The sequence below is a fragment of the Dama dama genome, chromosome 13 (assembly GCF_033118175.1).
Source record: "Dama dama isolate Ldn47 chromosome 13, ASM3311817v1, whole genome shotgun sequence".
Classification (NCBI taxonomy): Eukaryota; Metazoa; Chordata; class Mammalia; order Artiodactyla; family Cervidae; genus Dama; species Dama dama.
In genome coordinates, this window is record NC_083693.1 from 40,589,237 (window position 1) to 40,608,889 (window position 19,653).

General features: G+C 36.7%; 1 protein-coding gene across 16 annotated transcripts in view; it reads right to left on the bottom strand.

Moving 5' to 3' along the window:
* PEAK1 (pseudopodium enriched atypical kinase 1) overlaps positions 1-19,653 on the bottom strand; it is a 311,689-nt gene that overhangs the window by 98,756 nt on the left and 193,280 nt on the right. The window contains exon 1 of one of the 16 annotated variants that reach the window (XM_061158945.1): positions 4,417-4,513. The exons of the other annotated variants lie outside the window; for them this stretch is intronic. The gene's annotated coding sequence lies outside the window, so the exon portion shown is untranslated. Of the gene's footprint in view, positions 1-4,416; positions 4,514-19,653 lie in introns of those variants that run through there. 16 annotated transcript variants of the gene reach the window in all.

Genomic DNA, 19,653 nt, shown 5'->3' on the forward strand with positions numbered 1-19,653 from the left:
GGGATTAACAAACTATGGCCCATGGGTCAAATCTGGTCTGCCACCTGTTTTTTGTAAATAAAATTTTATTGGAACATAGGCACACCCTTCATCTACATATTGTCTGCAGCTGTTTTTCTGATACCAAGGCAGAGCTGAGCAGTTGCAATAGAGACTATGTGGGTGGCAAAGCTTAACTTATTATGACCTGAACCTTATACATTAAATTGCTGATCCCTGTACTATAGTGCATTGCTTCTCAAGGCATGGAAACTTAAGTTATCTAATAAAATGTTTCAAAACAATAGATTTTAAAAATGAACCTGCAGCAAAGTTTTAAGAATATTACACAAATAAAGAAATACTATGGCTTAATGTACCATACAACATTAAATATGGATGAAATTCTGGGCAGTGCAGGTACTATGGCTCCAGTAAGATACCAGGCAGGTAAATTCAACTTTGGCTAAATGATGTTGATTTAGTAAAAACAAAAACATCTCAGCATACAAATGTCAAGCAAAATAATGTAATAACTTGCCATTGTTGTAATCACTATTTACTAGGAATTATTATAAACATATTTGACCATAATTTACCTTAAAAACTGATAATTATTAAAAAATAATCCTTCATAAAGCATTTATTCATTAATAGTTATTGAGTGCCTTATCCTAGTGGATGTAAACACCTTTTATAAGTGGCAGCAAACACCTTTTTCTCATGTTTTCTTATGATTGAATAAGGGGAAAGCAACTAATAAGTATTCGGTGTGAAGAAGTAAAGGGAACCAAAACACATAACCACTGAATTTTCAAAATAAACATATGAACAAATAATTCTTATTTCCATTTTTACAACTGAAGAAGCAGGCTTGGGGGAAGGGAACATCCCTCCAAGGTTACATCATTAGAGCTATTAGGTGGTTGTACTAGAACTTCCCAGAGGTTGTACTAGAACTTTCCCAGAACTAGAAAATCCCAGGCTTTTCAGTCTCTAAGATTCCCTATTCATTACTTCTCCTACTTTTAATAATGTCTTTAGAGTCAATGATCTCCTGAATATTTGGTATAGAAATGTGGGCCTCAGATGAGTACTTGTTCAAGTACTTTGGATTCAAATCTCCTTTTGAGAAAATTAAAAATTGGCCTTGCCTTTAGTTACTTGCCATGGGGAAGTGACATAGCCTTAAGTTTGGGCAAAAAGATAAATCAGGCTCCTAAATTTTAAAAATATAAATGTCAATTATAATTTCATCATGTAAAATATGTTGATTTCACTTGGACTCAATAATATAGGATACAAGCATATCTAAGACTCATGAAAGAATCTGGTAAAATTTATTTATTCCCAACTCTGAAAGTCTGCTACTCTTTGGCAGAAGCCAAACAAGGGGTATTTTCATTATCTGCTCCCTTCTTTAAACTCTATACTTGTATATAGATCATCTACAAGCAACAAACTAGGGCAATGTTATCCACAAGGTCCTGGGAAATGGTCCTCAATGAATTTGGACTTAATATTATGCATCTGGCTTTTTATAAAAGGCAATATGAGAAACATCTAATCCAAGAACATTTCTGGCTCTTTTCAAAACCCCATTGAGTTATTTGTGTTGTTTATTATACCCAACATCCCATACATAGGACCCATGTAGTATCTCCTAGAGGTTAGTGTAAGCAAAAAATCATCCTTTTTGTCTATCAACTAAGACACTTTTTAAAGAAACACATAAGCTATGAGCCCTAAAACAAAGGAACTTATTTTGTCAGATAAAGTAAATTTTGAGAGATCACAATTCCCTAAGCTGAACATATTTCCAAAGCAATATGTTTGCAATCAGAAAAGACTGAAATCCAATCAACTGGAATCCTTCATTAAATGGAATGATGCTCTACCACTGCTTTTGAAAAAGGAAAATAAATAACAAGATATGCAAAAGTCAGACTCTGGGGGACCTAAGATAAAGTTAAAAATGATCCCCACTTCCACTGACTTCAAAATGAGCCTCTTTTTTAGGGGAGTTGAAGTATGCAGATAAAATTACAAAATACAGAAACATATAAAATGAGAAGTAGCATCCCAAGATTTATAGATAAGGAATTCTGGGAGTTTGAAGAAATGAAATATTGCCCATATATTTAGAATGTCTGAGTTCTTATTCATTAATGAATGTTCATGCTTCCATCTAGAATTATTAGCTCCAGCTTAAAGAATTTTCTTTAGCATTTCTTGTGGAGCAGATCTCTTGGTAGCAAATTCTCTGTTTCCTTTTATCTAAAAAATGTATTCTTCTTTCACTCTTATTAAATTGATGTATAATTTACATAACATTAGTTTCAAGTGTACAGTGTAATTTGATATTTGAATAAAGTATATAATTGCAAAATGATCACCACAATAAGTTCATCCTTCATTCTTGAATAATATTTTTGCTAGGTATAGAATTCTAGGTTGACTGTTCATTGTTTTCCAGATGCTATCCTACTCTTTCTGTCCTCAATGATTTCTGATGAGAAGCCAAATATTAAATACCACCCAACAGACCTCTGAAGCTTTGTTCATTTCCCCTATAAGCTTTCTTTTTTTCCTCAGATAATTAATATTGATCGATTTGAGATCACTTACTCTTTCCTGTCATGTCCACTCAACTGCTTTTCATTTCCAGAACTTCCATTTGGTCTTTTTTTTGTTTCTGTTTTACTGCCAACCTCTGTTGAGATTTTCATGCACTAAAAGCATATTTTGTTTCACTTCATTGATAATAGTTATAATAGCTGTCTTGAAACCCTTGTATACTAATTCCAATGCTTGGTTCATCTTGATGTTGGAAACAACAGATCATCTTTTCAACTGAGAATGTATTTTATTTTCTTGGTACTTTGTATGTTATGTACATACATGGGCTTCCCTGGTGGCCCAGACAGTAAAGAATCCTCCTGCAATGTAGGAGACCTGGTTTGATCCCTGGGTTGGAAAGATCCTTTGGAGAAGGGAATGGCAACCCACTCCAGTATTCTTGCCTGGAGAATTCCACAGACACGGGAGCCTGGTGGCTACAGTCCATGGGGTCACAAAGACATGACTGAGCAACTAACACACATCAAGTCTGTTATTTTTCTCTAGTATTTCTTTATTTCAGTGATTTAAAAAAAATTTTGTGGGGGGTTAATCTCTAACTGTAAACATTTCTTCTAGTGTAGGAGATCTTTTAATTTTAGTTGGGCTGTGTGCTGTGTGCTAAGTTGCTTAAGTTATATCTGACTCTTAGTGACCCTATGGACTGTAGCCTGCCAGGTTCCCCTGTCCATGGGGATTCTATAGGCAAGAATACTGGAGTGGATTGCCATGTTCTCCTCCAGGGGACCTTCCTGACCCAGGAATCGAACCTGCATCTCTTAGGTCTCCTGCACTGGCAAGTGGGTTCATTTACCATTAGCGCCACCTGGGAAGCCCTTAGTTGGGCTGGGCTGAGTCTCTTCTAGGCATGTATGATTCAGAGGTCAGTCAGAGATGTAAGCAGATAAAAATCTGGAGACCTGTCTGGCTCTTTCCCTTGCAAACCACTTTATCTTTAGCATTCCCAGTTTCCCATTTTTTCTTTTCCGGTACACCAGACCATAAAGGATTCAGGTCTTTCTCTGTCTGCATTATTGCCATCCATTTTGCACTACACAGACTGCATTTAGTCCCTAGCTGAAAGGGACTTAGTTGTACAGCTCTTTGTCTCTCTTCTCCAAGTGAGTATGGGTTATTTCTGAGGGTAGTATGGAGAAAGAAGTATAGGGCATTCTGAGCTATTTAAGGAAAGGCATGTAGGTAAGAAAGCCTAGATGGGAAAGATGCACTGAGATGGGAAATAATGATGAAATGTTAAGTTAGGATTAAATCATGTAAGTTGTTGAATGCTAGCTATGGCTAGGAGTATAGCCAATAAAATATACATTTTAGGCAGAAGGATAACATACTCATATTTTAGTTCAAGATCAATTTATCTGTATGTTTAAAATTAACTGCAATGATGGGAGGTAGGGAAAGTAGTAAGGAAGCAGTTCTAGTAGTGTAGGTGGGAGGTAATGAGGTCTTAACTTGGCTACTGGCAGAGGGAATAGAAAGCAAAGAACAGAAATGAAATGACTTAGCAAATGACTTATTGATGACCTAAAATTCATCAATAATATGGATTACCACAAAAGATTAAACTTTCCTGTTATTAGGCAGTAGGTGTCCCTTTCATTATTTATTTAATAGTGAGGACTAATATAAAAGCAAACCAATGTAAAATTACTCCTTAGATGTATGAGTCTGGTTCATAGGATAGAAACAGATAATTACAGACTGTAGTATATTTCTGATACCATATAGTAGATTGTCATTCTATCAGGATATAACTATATGGTAGGAGATAAAAATCAAACATTTCCCATATCCACATACCAGTAGCATGTAAAATTGCCATTAATGCAAGCCCAGTTATGGTACTGTCCATACTGCAGTCTCATCAATACTTCTGTACCAAAGAGTCTGAGTTGAAGACTGGAAAAGAATTAAAACCTCTTTTTGATTGATATACTGTAAAAATGAAATTGACTATCAAGCCATTGCTACCAAAAGGAATAAAACTCCAACTAAAACAATACATAGCACGTAGAAGATACTCCATCTTCAAAGCATTTTACCCTCATTAACTAATTAAGAGTCTCAATTCAGTGGGTCTAATACAGTTTTCTACTCAAATGGTATATATTAAAATTTATTTATTAGTAAGCAGTACTTTAATGTCATTATAATTGTTACTTAACTTTGACTTATGTGCAAACACTTTATATATATATTGAGCATAGAGTATACAGACATCAACATCCCCTCCCCTCTTCTACAAGAGTTAACACATTTATAAATGCTAGCAATTTAAGAATCACAAAAGCAAAATACAGTTGGGCTTTTTTAAAACAAAAGGTTTTAAAGGGAAAAGAAGAAAAGATAGCCATGGTTAATTTAATAGGAAAAAGGGAAAAAGTTGTGCTCTTTAGAGAAAAGAAAATTCTTCATGAGAAGTTTGGTAAAAGATAACATTTAGTAAAATTTGCTTGGTTTTGGAGAGTTGATGAACAAAAATTTGTTGGTTTTGGAGAGCTGATGAACAAAAATTTACTCTGCATTGAGATGTTTGATTTAAAGATGACAATTTTTACTCAAAGTTTCAAGGCAGCAGAACAAATGTAATGTCTTTTAATCCTGTTATTTATTACCACCTAGAATGTGTTCCTTGAATAAAGAATAGTTCCCTTTTATTAATTTATGACTAGAGTTGATAAGCGTTATATATAAGAAATTTATTTGAGACATCTCAGCAAAAATAATTATGGTGTTGTCAATAGGCTAGGTTACCTCACTAAAATTCCTAGAAATTCAAATTAAACATTAAGAAATAAATAAATCATCTATTACATTGCTCTAAAATGTAAAAACAAAAAACAAAACCAACTTAGCTGTTGGTTAGACTGTGGAGTATTCTACACACTATCTATGTGTGAAGTCGCTCAGTTGTGTCCAACTCTTTGCGACCCCATGGACTGTAGCCTACCAGGCTCCTCCGTCCATGGGATTTTCCAGGCAAGAATACTGGAGTGGGTTGCCATTTCCTTCTCCAGAGGATCTTCCCCACCCAGGGATTGAACCCGGGTCTCCCGCATTGTAGGCAGACGCTTTACCATCTGAGCCACCATGGAGTCCAGGAGAGTACAAAAAATGTACAAGTCCAAGGACTTCACTGGTGGCCCAAGTGGCTAAGACTCCATGCTTCCTTTGCAGGGGGCATGGGTTTGATCCCTGATCAGAGAACTAAGATTACACATGCCCTGGGCCATGGGCCTCCCAAACCCCCCCAAAAAGTAGAGGTCTTCTCAAGGGTGATAAGGCATACATAAAACATCTGCATATATATAAAGAAATAAAGATTACATATGTTTTGATCTTGCAGTTTCTAAGAATTTATCTACAGGAAGGCAATGCCATGCTCAATTATTAATTTGCATGCACATTAATTTCTACAGGATGTTCAGTACAGCGTTATTTCTGATAGCGAAATGAGAGACAACTTAAATGTCCCATAATATTGGAGGTTAGTAACTTAAGATAACATGGCAATATGACAGAATATTATACAGTTAATGAAATAGAGATGGTTACCTAAAGACATTGAAAAGTATCTATAAAACACAACTAGTTTTAAAAAGACTACTACGTATAGGATAATCCCAGTTTTGCTAAAAACAATGCACATAAATCTAACAAAAAGATTGAAAGACTAATAATACAAAATGTCAAATGAAAATGTATATATTCCAAATTGTCTTTTTTTTAAATTAATTAATTTATTTTACTTTACAACATTGTATTGGTTTTGCCATTGACTTGAATCCGCCATGGGTATACATGTGTTCCCCATCCTGAACCCCCCTCCCACCCTACTACAAGACTACAAGTGTATTTCACTCAACATCACTTTCATAAAAGAAAAGAATTACGTCGAGTTACTAAAAAAAGTCTCATATGCCCTTTACCCACATGCAATGTACTCTAGATATTCTTGCTCTGATGGCTCTACATAAGCCTTCTGCTCAGTCACTGAAGCTCTGAATGATTCCAATAAAGATAATTCTGAATGTCTATCACATGGTCAGTCACCTGGGAGGGATTATACCAAATTGTTATGAGTTTGGGGACCCAAATGAGCACCCTCTATTGCAGACCAATACTAAAGTAGGACTACGTGTGTCCTAGGCAAGATTTGTTCTCCAGAGGTGAGAGGCTAGTGCATTAACCAGGTTTTATATTAAATGTCTTCATCATTTGTGAGCAGCCAGATGGTTGGTAATATGTGTAGATATTTTGAAACATAGGCTGGCTGATTTCAATTAGCTTTGAAGTGAAACAAATGATAGCACAGATCTAAGCCCAGGGGTACTGAGAGAATATTTTCTTTCATATGAATACCCCAACCTAGAGTTCCCAATTATATAACACAGCTAATGGGTTATCCTGGAACATGTGCTGTTAGAAAGAATCTGTGTTATGAAGCACCTAACTGGGCAAATATTTCATGCCCAGGATAAAGAAACCAGCTAATGTGAATGAGGAAAGGGAATCAAAACGAAGAAAAAAAAAAAACAACACCCCAGTATAGCCTACATGCTTGTGTTTCAGACTAAGGTTAGTGAGGAAATTTGGCAGCAAATAAAAATACTTCTATGGTAAGCTGAAGTAGTTTTGGGCCAAATCAAAGGCTCTGCCTAAAAAGATTAGTAACTGAACAAATGTTGGCTTTTCCAGGCTTAGCGTGCAATGCCAATTTTATGTCATTTTCCTCAAGATGCCAGCTGTGTTGTTCCTGATGATTCTCCTCGCTACTATACTGAGGAAAAGGACACAGAAGAGTCCTTGAGAATGCCACCATGTGGGCATATCTTGGCCTCAAAAATTCAGACAAGTCAGGAGAGAATGAAATTAATTCTCTTAATCAAAATAGGTTGAGAATCTAAAATTTTATTTCTTCTCTGAATCATAGGGGTCTAATGGTCATTCAGAAAAGTGGTTTGACTCCAAGTCTCCCAAAGAAATCAAATGAGTTATCTTTTAAAAAACATAAAGCAAAACAGAAACAAAAATTTCTTAAAACATAATTTTAATCTTTAATTTTCCTTAACAGAAAACAGTTCAGGTTTTTCCCCCCTCCTTGTGAGCTACATTGTTAATGAAATCCTGGATGTAAAGAAAATTATTGTTTAGTCACTCAGTCGTGTCCAACTCTGTGTGACCCCATGGACTGCAGCCTGCCCAGCTCTGCTGGCCATGGAATTCTCCAGGCAAGAATACTGGAGTAGGTTACCATTTCTTTCTCCAAGGGAAAATTAAATGGCTTTCAATGTTTTTCTCATCCCATTCAGTGACTGGGATGCTTATTATTAACTGCTAAATGCCTACCATACCACAGGTACTATACCAGGTACTTCATTTACATTATTGCTTATCACTAACCATGACAATGACCTTATGTAGGTTTAACAGGCTAATGAATTGAGAGTCAAAGGTATTAGGTAGTCTGACGAAGGTCACACAGTCCAGATCCCACTCCAAGACCCATGCCCTCTTCATATAACCATAATTAAATGGAAAGATCTTTGTTAGTTGACTAACAAACTCAGTGATTCAATTTTTTTACAAGAAGAAATAACAAAAGACCATTATGGCCTGAGACAAAGCATGGACTTTCCATTAATAAAGGGACATATCTTCCAGATGCAGTCGTTTTTCTCATAGGATCATTAAGCATTCTGAAATAGTTTGAAGTGGTCAAATAAAAAGCAAACACCTTACCTTTTTTTTTTTTTTAATGTTTTATATTTTTTTTCTTTTGGCAGTGCCACATAGCATGCATGGATCTTAGTTCCCCGACCAGGGATTGAACCCATACCCCCTGTAGGGGCAGCACGGAGTCTTAACCACTGAACCACCAAAGAAGTCCCCCAAACAGCTAGATCTTATAGGCCAAAAGAAGGCAAACACAGGAAGACGATAGGAGCTACAGGGTAATAAAAATAATTGTTTAGACTCCTCCTTCCATGGTGGCTCAGTGGTAAAGAATCCACCTGCCAATGCAGGAGACATGGGTTTGATCCCTGTGTTGGGCAGATCCCCTGGAGAAGGAAATGGCAACCCACTCCAGTATCCTTGCCTAGGAAATCCCATGGACAGAGGAGCCTGGCAGGCTACAGTCCACGGGGTTGAAAAAGAGTTGGATATGACTTAGCAACTAAACAACCACATCTCAAAATATGGTCCAGTAACTGCAGCACTGGTATCACATGTTGGCTTGTTGAGGTTTCCCAGGGAACACTAATGGTAAAGAACCTGCCTGCCAATACAGGTGATGTAAGAAACTCAGATTCGATCCCTGGATTGGGAAGATTCCCTGGAGGAAGGCATGGCAACCCACTCAAGTAGTCTTGCCTGGAGAATCCCATGGACAGAGGAGCCTGGCAGGTTATAGTCCATAGGGCTGCACAGAGCCGGATATGACTGAAGCAACTTAGCATGCACATTGGCTTGTTAGACATACAGACTCTCAGGCCCCACTCTAGACCTCCTAAATCATGATTTAAAAGGTTAGAATGTTCATGAAAGCTTGAGAAGCAATTATCTTAATTATAATTAATCCAATAATGACTAAATTATGTTCAAAGCTAAAGAGGTAGAAATTAGCCTAGGGCCAACAATGCTTTCTAGAAAAATAAGCATTTTTATGCATTTCCATAATGTGATTGATTTTGTAAATTGTGAACAGTAGCTTTTGCTTCACTTGCTAAGACCACTTTTGCAGCAAATTTTAAAGTCATTATTCCACTCTTTGTTTCCTACCTGGTAAGAGCTTAGTTTCATCTCTCACTTTTCACCCACTCATCCTAGCAAACATCCAAGTCTAAACAATAGCACATGCCTAGTCAAGATTTTACCTTAAAGTGATAAAGGCCAAAGAGCCAAGATATGACCTGCAGGAATGAAACGCATTTATAAGTAATAGCTGTCCTCACCTAAATTCAAGGTTTCCCTTGATTTAACTACAGTAGCAAGCGACCTGCATATTACCCTACAAAATGCAATTTTCTCTTTCAATAGTGGTCTCTAATACCATTGCTAACTGAAAGGATTTATGAGTTCATTTGTCATGACAAAAGATCTCATAAAAATAGACTTTTTTTTTACACATCTAGCCACAACCCAAATGAATAAGATTAGTGGGAAGAGTAAAATGCATCTGATTACAGAGAGAACACAATTAAACCCATTAAGGAACTGACTGGTCATAAAATAAAATTACCAATGTCCTGTTACAGAAACAAAAACATAAAATTACTGATGGATCCTTCTCCTCACTGAAAACAGGAGATCTGTCACATAGTTAAAAACAACCTGCTTGAAGTAACTGACCAGACCACAATGTGTTAAAGGGGAAGACAACAGCCTCACTTGAGAGATTTTTAAAAACTTTTAATTTACAATTGTTATGTTTATAATGTACTCACATGGGACAACAAGAAAGACTGCCTCTGAATCAAAAAATCCATGGCTTTGAGTATAATTTAAGGGAATTCTCTTAAACCAACATTCTTATTTTTTATCAGGGTTATTCTTTGAGCATCAAAATAAAAAATATCTGAGTCAAAATCCTCAAAAAGCTTAAAAATTAGATGGAATATTGGTTTTTTCTACTTTAACTTCAAGAATCTCTCTAATTGAAGAAAAATAAATCCAGTCAGAGATATCGAGACATTATGTTATTTCTGATTCCAGATTCTTCCACTTTATAATCTCATAAATCTAATATTCTTATATCCTATAACAAAAAAGACTGAAAAAAGACTGCATCACCCAGATAATACCATAAAAACAAGAAAAGATTAGTAATAAGTTCAATGTTCAAATTATAATAAAATTTTCGTGATTGACCAGTTTCACTAATACAGCATTCTTTTGTCTGATGATACCTTCCATCTTTGCTGCTTTTCTCCTTTAACAGGATTGTTGGCTTTGCTTAAAAGAGGACTGATTTGTCTCTGACTTATCAGATGGTTAAAGTCTGTCTAATTTGAGTAAGCTCTTAAAAAAACACTGCTTTAGAAAGGTCAATTAGTTCTAAACAAATGTGTTCAGTTCAGTAAGCATCTCCTATAGAGAAAGGTCCTAAACGGATAAGCCAATATTTCCTGTTGTGCTCTAGTGTATAAAGGGGCAAAGGAAGCTGTAACTGAATGCACACATTACCAGCTGGGGTCCCCAGAGTTTATAATTTCCGCCAACACTTACAGGAGATTTCCACTGAGCTGCTACACCAGCATTTTCTAGGCTTTTGCTGAATTATGCCATTTGTAGGGAGAGGGGTGTTTAAAAACACACCAAATCCATCATGAAATCTGGATGTTTTTTCCTCCAGTGATTTCTGGTCTTTCCCAGATATTTCCACTTTTGCAGTTGCACCTTTCATGTTTACAATGTTCTGGCATTCTCCCAGCTGCTGTCTTTGCCTCCAGGCCTTCTCACCCCATCTATATACACTCATTAAAATAATGTTCTTCAATTAATTTCATCATGTAACCTGTCTGTTCAAAAAATTATCATGACTTCCTGTTTCTCAGTGTTATCAAAGCCAAATTTCTTAATTTGGGTCTCAAAACTCTCCATACTTCAGAGCAATTACTATCTCCTCTTTACCGATGAAGCACTTTGAGTCCTTGACTAGGGTCACACAGTTAGTAGAGGAGCTGGGATTTCAGCCCAGGCAATCTGGTTTCAAAGTTTATGTTCTCAAGCGTTATATTATAGTACATGACCCCTGTTAAGAGCCTGGTGTGTGGAGTTACCTTGCAACTGCATTTATGGATCTCTGGATATTTTTTCCCAACTACATTATTCCCAGAGACAGTCCACTTCTTTGATATGTTCACACAAAGCCCACAGATAGTAGACAACTTAATGTTTCATTCACTGGTGTTACACTACAATGATTGTTCAGATCTTTGAATGTATCAGGTGGTTAAAACAGTTTTTGTCTATTCATATCCTCATCTGCTGTAGCTTGTGCATTTTCTTGTCTAACAATAGGGTGTTATTAGATATTCCTAAATGGTATTGTGGTTCAGAAATAAGCAATGGTGGAATCTCAGCAGAGATTCACATACACACACACACACACACACACACACACACAATCAGATAGTGAACAGAAGACTACTCTTAATGGCAATCCTAGAAATAAAACAAGTAGGAAGGCTACATGAAACATGATAGTATGTACTCTCCAGCACTGGCAATTCTTAAACGCAAAATAACTTTTAATACACTCAGTTTTCTATATATGATGAAGCCAACAAAGTAAATAAAGAGGGAGCCCTTGCTAGAAGGCACTGTGATGTACATTTCATGAGAGAAGGCAGCCAGTCATAGTCTTGTTCAATCGTAGGCAAAGTTTGTGTAAATTAAATATTCAAGCTTAGCCCTGTGCTCTGAGTATTTGATCAATCCTGAACTATGAAACAAAAGGAGAAATCAATACGTTCCCTTAATTCTGTCAAGTTTGTGGCAGCTGAAAATAAAATATATGGGTGATAGTATACATGCAGAAAGACCGTTATCTGGAACAGGTCTCTTTCCTCTTCTCTTTTCCTCTGGAGTTTTTCCACCATTACATTACCAGTTAAGTTTACCTGAGATGTTTCCAAAAAAATCTGAAATATTATCACTTACAGATCTACAGAGATTAACCATATAAACATATGATGACAGAGTTGTCAATACAAAGAATTAGGCATCCACATGTTATTTCATTAACAAAAACCCATTGTTCTAAAGATTTTGGAACTAACAAGTTTATGTCCCAAGTTCAAAATAAACCAATACTCCTGTTTTTAAAATAAGACAGTGAATAACTTTGAAATTAGATCCAAAATAATAAGCTACTCCAGAGGATGGTAAGGAAGCTAAAAGCCAAGATACTACCCATTTTCTCTATTATTTTTCTAAGTAGTCCAAATGCAAGCTTGGAGGAAAGTGCAAAGCCCAAAGTAAATCTCTCTAATTAAAAGATAGCTGGAGGAAGCTCTGCATAAATATTTTTTGGATGCAGAAAAAGAACTATTGTGAGAAAAATCTCACTCTTCATAAGTCAAGAGGAAAACCGAGGATAACTCAGAATAGTTAGAATAACAATACCAGCTATCACTTACTGTCGAGAAATATTATTATCTCCTTTAAGCCCCACATCTACCTTATTAAAATATTACCGTTCCAGTCATATAGATAAGGAAATTGAAACTCTGAGAGATTAACTAATTTGGTCATAGACCTAGGTCCTGGTTCATACAGGAACTAGACTGTGGCATACTGGGATTAAGAACTCAGATCTAAGTCTAAAGTCTATGCTTCTTTCTATTTGACTATACTTCAGAAGTTCTCAACCTTCAGTGCCTGCCACAATAGTCTGGGATCTTTTTCAAAATACAGATGCATGGGTTACATCCTCATAGTTCCTAAACCAGCAGGTCTGAGGTGGCACCAAAACATTTTTACTTTTTTAAAAAAGGTAGCACAGGAGTTTCTGATGCACATCAAAAGACTAGAGAGGGAAAAAACCCAAGGAAATCTAAAAGTAAATTCTTTGTCATTCTGTAATACCTGCTTTTCAGCAAGTTAACCTTTCTAATCATACATTCTGAGGCATCCATTAAATCATCCTGTTTCCTATCAGTATGCTATCCTTAAGCAAATAAGGAGGTTGGAGTAGTATAACTGAAACAGAGGCCCATTTACTATAGGAGGAACATCAAACAGACATTGACCATTTTCCACCAATAATCTAAAAAGTGAACAACATAGAGACAGTAGAGGTAGAAGTTAGAGAAATATTGTTCTAATATCTTAATATAGCACACATTTTGGATTAGACAGGAAATGATAAAACCTTATAAAATAAACAGAAAATAACAGTTTTATTCTGGGCTTAATCTTCAGGTTTAGGTCATACCTGAATGGCCTATGGCTTTCCCTACTTTCTTCAATTGAAGCCTGAATTTTTCAATAAGGAGCTCATGATCTGAGCCACAGTCAGCTCCAGGTTTTGTTTTGCTGACTGTATAGAGTGTCTCCATCTTTGACTACAAAGAAGACCAAAACCAGCCCAAAGAAAAAGAAATGTAAGAAGGCAAAGTGGTTGGCTGAGGAGGCCTTATAAATACCGAGAAAAGAAGAGAAGCGAAAAGCAAAAGAGAAAGGGAAAAATATACCCAGCTGAATGCAGATTCCAGAGAACAAGAAGAGCCAAGAAAGGCTTCTTAAAGTGAACAATGCAAAGAAATACAGGAAAACAATAGAAGGGGAAAGACTAGAGATCTCTTCAAGAAAATTGGAGATACCAGGGGAACATTTCATGCAAAGATGGGCACAATAAAGGACAGAAATGGCAAAGCAGAAGCCAGAAGACAAAACAGAAGCAGAAGAGATTAAAAAGAAGTGGCAAGAATACACAGAAGAACTATACCAAAAAAGTCTTAAAAACCCAGATAACAGTGATGGTATGGTCACTCACCTAGAGCCAGACATCCTGGGAGTGTGAAGTCAAGTGGGACTTAGGAAGCATTACTATGAATAAACCTAGTGGAAGTGATGGAATTCCAGCTGAGCTATTTCAAGTCCTAAAAGATGATTTGTGAAAGTGCTGCACTCAATATACCAGCAAATTTGGAGAACTCAGCAATGGCCACAGGACTGGAAATGGTCGGTTTTCATTCCAATCCCAAAGAAAGGAATGCCAAAGAATGTTCAAACTACTGTACAACTGTGCTCATTTCACTTGGTAGCAAGATAATGCTCAAAATCCTTCAAGCTAGGCTTCAGCAGTACATGAACTGAGAAATTCCAGATGTACAAGCTGGATTTAGAAAATAAGGCAGATGAACCAGAGATCAAATTGCCAACAACTGTTGGATCATGGAAAGAGCAAGGGTATTCCAGAAAAACATCTACTTCTGCTTCACTGACTACACTAAAGCCTTTGACTGTGTGGATCACAACAAATTGTGGAAAATTCTTAAAAAGATGTGCATACCAGACCACCTTACCTGTCTCCTGAGAAATCTGTATACAGGTCAAGAAGCAACAGTTAGAATCGGACATGGAAAAATGGACTGGTTTCAAATTGGGAAAGGAGTACATCAAAGCTGTATATTGTTACCCTGCTTATTTAACTTATACACAGAGTGCATGTGTGTGCTAAGTCATTTCAGTAGTGTCTGACTCTTTGCCACCCTATGGACTATAGCCCGCCAGGCTCCTCTGTCCATGGGGTTCTCCAGGCAAGAATACTGGAGTGGGTTGCCATGCTCTCCTCCAGGGAATCTTTCCGACCCAGAGATCAAACTTGGGTCTCTTAGATCTCCTATAAAACCTGAATCCTTTACCACTAGCGCCAAAGTACATCATGTGAAATGCCAGCCTGGAAGAATCACAAGCTGGAATCAAATTGCTGGGAGAAATATGAACAACCTTAGATATGCAGATGATACTACTCTAATGGCAGAAAGTAAAGAGAAACTAGGGAGCCTCCTGATAAAGGTGAAAGAGGAGAGTGAAAAAGCTGCCTTAAAACTCAACATTCAAAAAACAAAGATGATGGCATCCGGTCCCATCATTTCATGGCAAATAGATAGTGGAAAAGTGGAAACAGTGGCAGATTTTTTTTTTGGTGGGCTCCAAAATCACTGTGGACAGTGACTGCAGCCATGAAATTAAAAGACGCTTGCTCCTTGAAAGAAAAGCTATGACAAACCTAGACAGTGTATTAAAAAGTAGAGACATCACTTTGCCAACAAAGGTCTATCCAGTCAAAGCCATGGTTTTTCCAGTAGTCATGTATGGATGTGAGAATTGTACCATAAAGAAGGCTGAATGCTGAAGTATTGATGCTTTCAAATTGTGGTGCTGGAGAAGACTCTTGAGAGTCCCCTGGACAGCAAGGAGATCAAACCAATCAATCCTAAAGGAAACCAACCCTGAATATTCATTGGAAGGACTGATGCTGAAGTTGAAGCTCCAATACTTTGGCTACTTGATGTGAAGAACCAACTCATTGAAAAAGACCCTGATGCTAGGAAAGATTGAGGGCAGGAGGAGAAGGGAGTGACAGAGGATGAGATGGTTGGATGGCATCATGGATTCCATGGACATGAGGTTTGAGCAAACTCTAGGAGATAGTGAAAGACAGGGGAGCCTGGTGTGCTGCAGTCCATGGGGTTGCAAAGAGTTGGACATGACTTAGCAACTGAACAACAACAACAATCTTCAGAAGCTTACTTACAATTTGTAGAAATGAGATTTAAGTACTTTTATTTGGCCCCTCCACATGATATGGGGGAATCTTAGTCCCTAATCAGGGATCAAACCCACAGCCTCTACATTGGAAGCAGAGTCTTAAGTGCTGGACTGTCAGGGGAGTCCCGAAATTTAAATAGTTTAGATACAACCATCTCCAAAATGTTTTCTGCTATTGTTCTGTAGAACACAAGTAAGAAAAAAATCCTACAGGCTAATATTTTTTCTGGTAAATGCAGATTTCTCTTAAGAAAATAGGCTAATATTTTATATACATCATTATTTTATCCATTCATTTTTACTGAGTACTTACACAAGACACTTTACTACCTCTAATTTTTTTTACCAGTTGCATTCTAATCATGCTTTTATCATTTTGAACTTGTACTTCTAACTGGACTCAAAAATAGGGTGGTTACCAGGTCTGTTCTGTGTCCACGGGTTCTCACAGGACCTGAGTTCATAATAAGGTCATGTTAGATAACCTGCTTTGGCCTTTAACTTTTCCAGAACTTCTGGTGCAGGACTTCAGTGAATAGAGTTTGACCTGCAAGACCCTCACAATATGCTTGATCCATACTCCTCATTAGACAGATGAAGACACTAAGATGCAGAGAGAAAGAAGTAGATTAAAATATCACGTATTTGGCCAAAGGTGCTGCTTTTTTGCAGTCTAGCACCAAACTTGAGAAGTGGATACATCTCAGGCAATGCTGCACTATGAATTTTATGGGCCCAGAACACTTTATCTTCATGGCCCTTCCTCCATAAAAAAATGAAAAATTATATTTATTGCCCTTTTGGTATGAAGACAAATATATTAATGTGTGTGTGTTCAGTCACTGTCATGTGTGACTCTTTGCAACCCCATGGACTGCAGCATACCAGCCTTCCCTGTCCTTCACTACCTCCCAGAGTTTGCTCAAATTCATGTTCATTGGGTTGGTATTGCTATCTAATCATCTGATCCTCTGCCGCCCTCTTCTCCTTTTGTTTTCAATCTTTGCCAGCAACAGGGTCTTAAAACATTTTGTTCATTTGTTCCTTTGGATTTCAAAAGACTTTAAAACATTTTCATGAGCCCCTATAGGTACTGAGGGTCCTGGGCACTAGAGCATTAGATGGCTGTGGTTTTAGATGACCATTTGACAGTCAAAACCAGCTTTTCTCTTCTCCAGGAGACATGGCTCTGCCAGAGGGCACTATCCACGTGGCTTCTCTATCACTTAGGATGTGCTGGCCATAGAAAGCTCAGCCTTTTATCAGACTATTCCAGTGATTCTCATTCCAGTAGCTCTCCAGAACCTACTTCCTCATTCTAAACCAGCCAAGTCCCCTACAAAAACATTCTGAGAGAGTCAGCAGTACTCAATAGAGATCAGCTGCCAAGCCTCTGGGAATGGAAACAATCTCCAGAGTCCCAAATATATTTGAAAGGAATACTAGACAGATCACTTCATTGGGATTTATGGCCTTTCACAGGATGGCTAGTTATCACCCATAGAGACATCCTTACTCTAAGAACAGGTATGAGGATTTTCCGGAACTAGACATGATTTTGTTTCCAGTATATTCACTATGTAAAAAGGCCATATCATTCATAAAATGGAAGAAGTTGTAACTCTACTGTAATCAGGGAAAGTCAAAGACTATCAAAGCTCCCAATATTAATTCACTTTATGAAAACTGCCATTTTAAATGGAATTTATCATTCCCATAGCACCTGCTCTGACTGATTTTACTTTAGGGTCCTCAGGTATGAGGCTCAACTCAAGTGCTATCCTCTCCAGTAACTCAACATTGATCACTTCTCTCATGGTCAGAGGTATTTGACTCCTGACCACTTTTGTCACATATGTTATTTTTCTATAGCTATTTCTGATTTTTAAATTCAATGTATAATATAATATTTTCTGACTACTATATGCTAGGTATGACATGGTGTATACAAAGAGCAGTAAAAAAGACACTACTTTAGAAGAGCTAATTTCAAGCAAGGGGCAGAATAATACATAATATATTAATATTTTTAAAAAGGCAAACATAAGTGCCACTATAGTGTATTTATTGGATGAAGGAAGTACTTATCATGTAGGTGATAGCATTTGAGATGAGTGTTAATGAGGAAAGATAACACAGAATTGGAAATAAGGTAGCAAAGAAACAGCACAACAAAAACACAGAAGTAGCAAAGTGTCAAATATATTTATAAAACAAGAAGTATAATTTGGTTTACAACATGTAGTACTACTGAGAAGTGAAAAGCAAAATTATGGGCAAAATATAAACATCTAAAAGGCGTTCTAACATCTGGGACCTCATTTTGTATTTTGTTTATATTCTTATAGCCCAGGCTAGTTCTGGCCATTAATAACATTTGGCAATTGACTGAAGCTGTTAGAAAAAGCATTCAACAGTGTACATATTAATAAGGCACCTGTTCAAAGGCACATAATAATTATAGCAAATATGTAATGACATAAGGCACTTGGGGAAAAAGTGCCCACAAATTCAGTATAAAATAGTTGTAGTTAACAAAGAATAGATTTGGGGAAAATCATCTTAACCTTTCTTATAATATAGATTTGGTATTTTGAAATGTTACAATACCCATCACAAATTTCATGACATTTCCTCCACCAAAGCTCAGAAATAAAGTATGTGCACTTCAATAAAAAACAATTCCAGTCATTTAGACTACTAAGTCTACTTTTCATCAAGTCTTCCAAGACAGGTGCTGATTCAGTTTAACAAAGGAAAACTGCAATGGCTTCCTAAGTAAAGGGAGGCAGCTAAAACTAAAGGCCAAGTTTTACTGAGAACAATTTGCAACTGCATAGTTAGATAACAAAGGGAATTAAAGACAGCATCTTCAGTTTGAGAAACTGCCCAAATTAAACTAAAATTTAGAATTTTCTTGCAGTAACAAAATTTCAGAGCATAATTTTATTTTCAGATATGGATAAAATATTGTATTTAAAATATACAAGTAGATTCAAAATTTCAGAAATAAATGGAAGTTAACTATTTGAACAATTTAATTACTTTACAAGAAAAATTAGAATGCATGCAGATACAATGTAACAAATGTTCAATTTAACAATATATTTTAAAAGCTAAATGTATAATAAAACAATTGGTACACTCATTTTCTCTGATCATTAATCTACTCTCTTCTAAGGTATCAATGATTAATGTCTTCCTACACACATGTATAAATTCACTTTCTTACAAGCATCTCTGCCTGTGTTTAAATTGATATACTATGTAATTTGAACAAAAACAGATATTTTCTCTAACAACCATTATGACTCAAAACTATTGTAAATGCTTCTTCAAGAGTGGCCCGCAGTCCACATGACTCATATCTCACCTGGCATGTTTGCTCAAAATGTAGGTCTTTACTCCAACAATTCTTGGATCTCACCAAGATACAAAATCATTGCCCTTTTATTGTAACGAGTATTCTTACTTCTCTCTTACTCAGAATAAATTCCATGAACAGTTATGTTTTCAACTTTGCAACACTCTCTAGTCCTTTCTTTCCTCTTTCAACCCTGTCAGCCTGAGTAGATGACTACCAGAGAAAAGCCATACAACTTTGCTGACTGCTTTCACTTGAAATGTATTACTGTGTTACTACAAGTCTCAAACGGGGACTTAACACTGTCAGAAACAGAATCCACATCAGGTGTTTCTATATACCTACTTAGCCACTTTGAGGTAACTATTTCACAATTTTCTTGTCTCCTC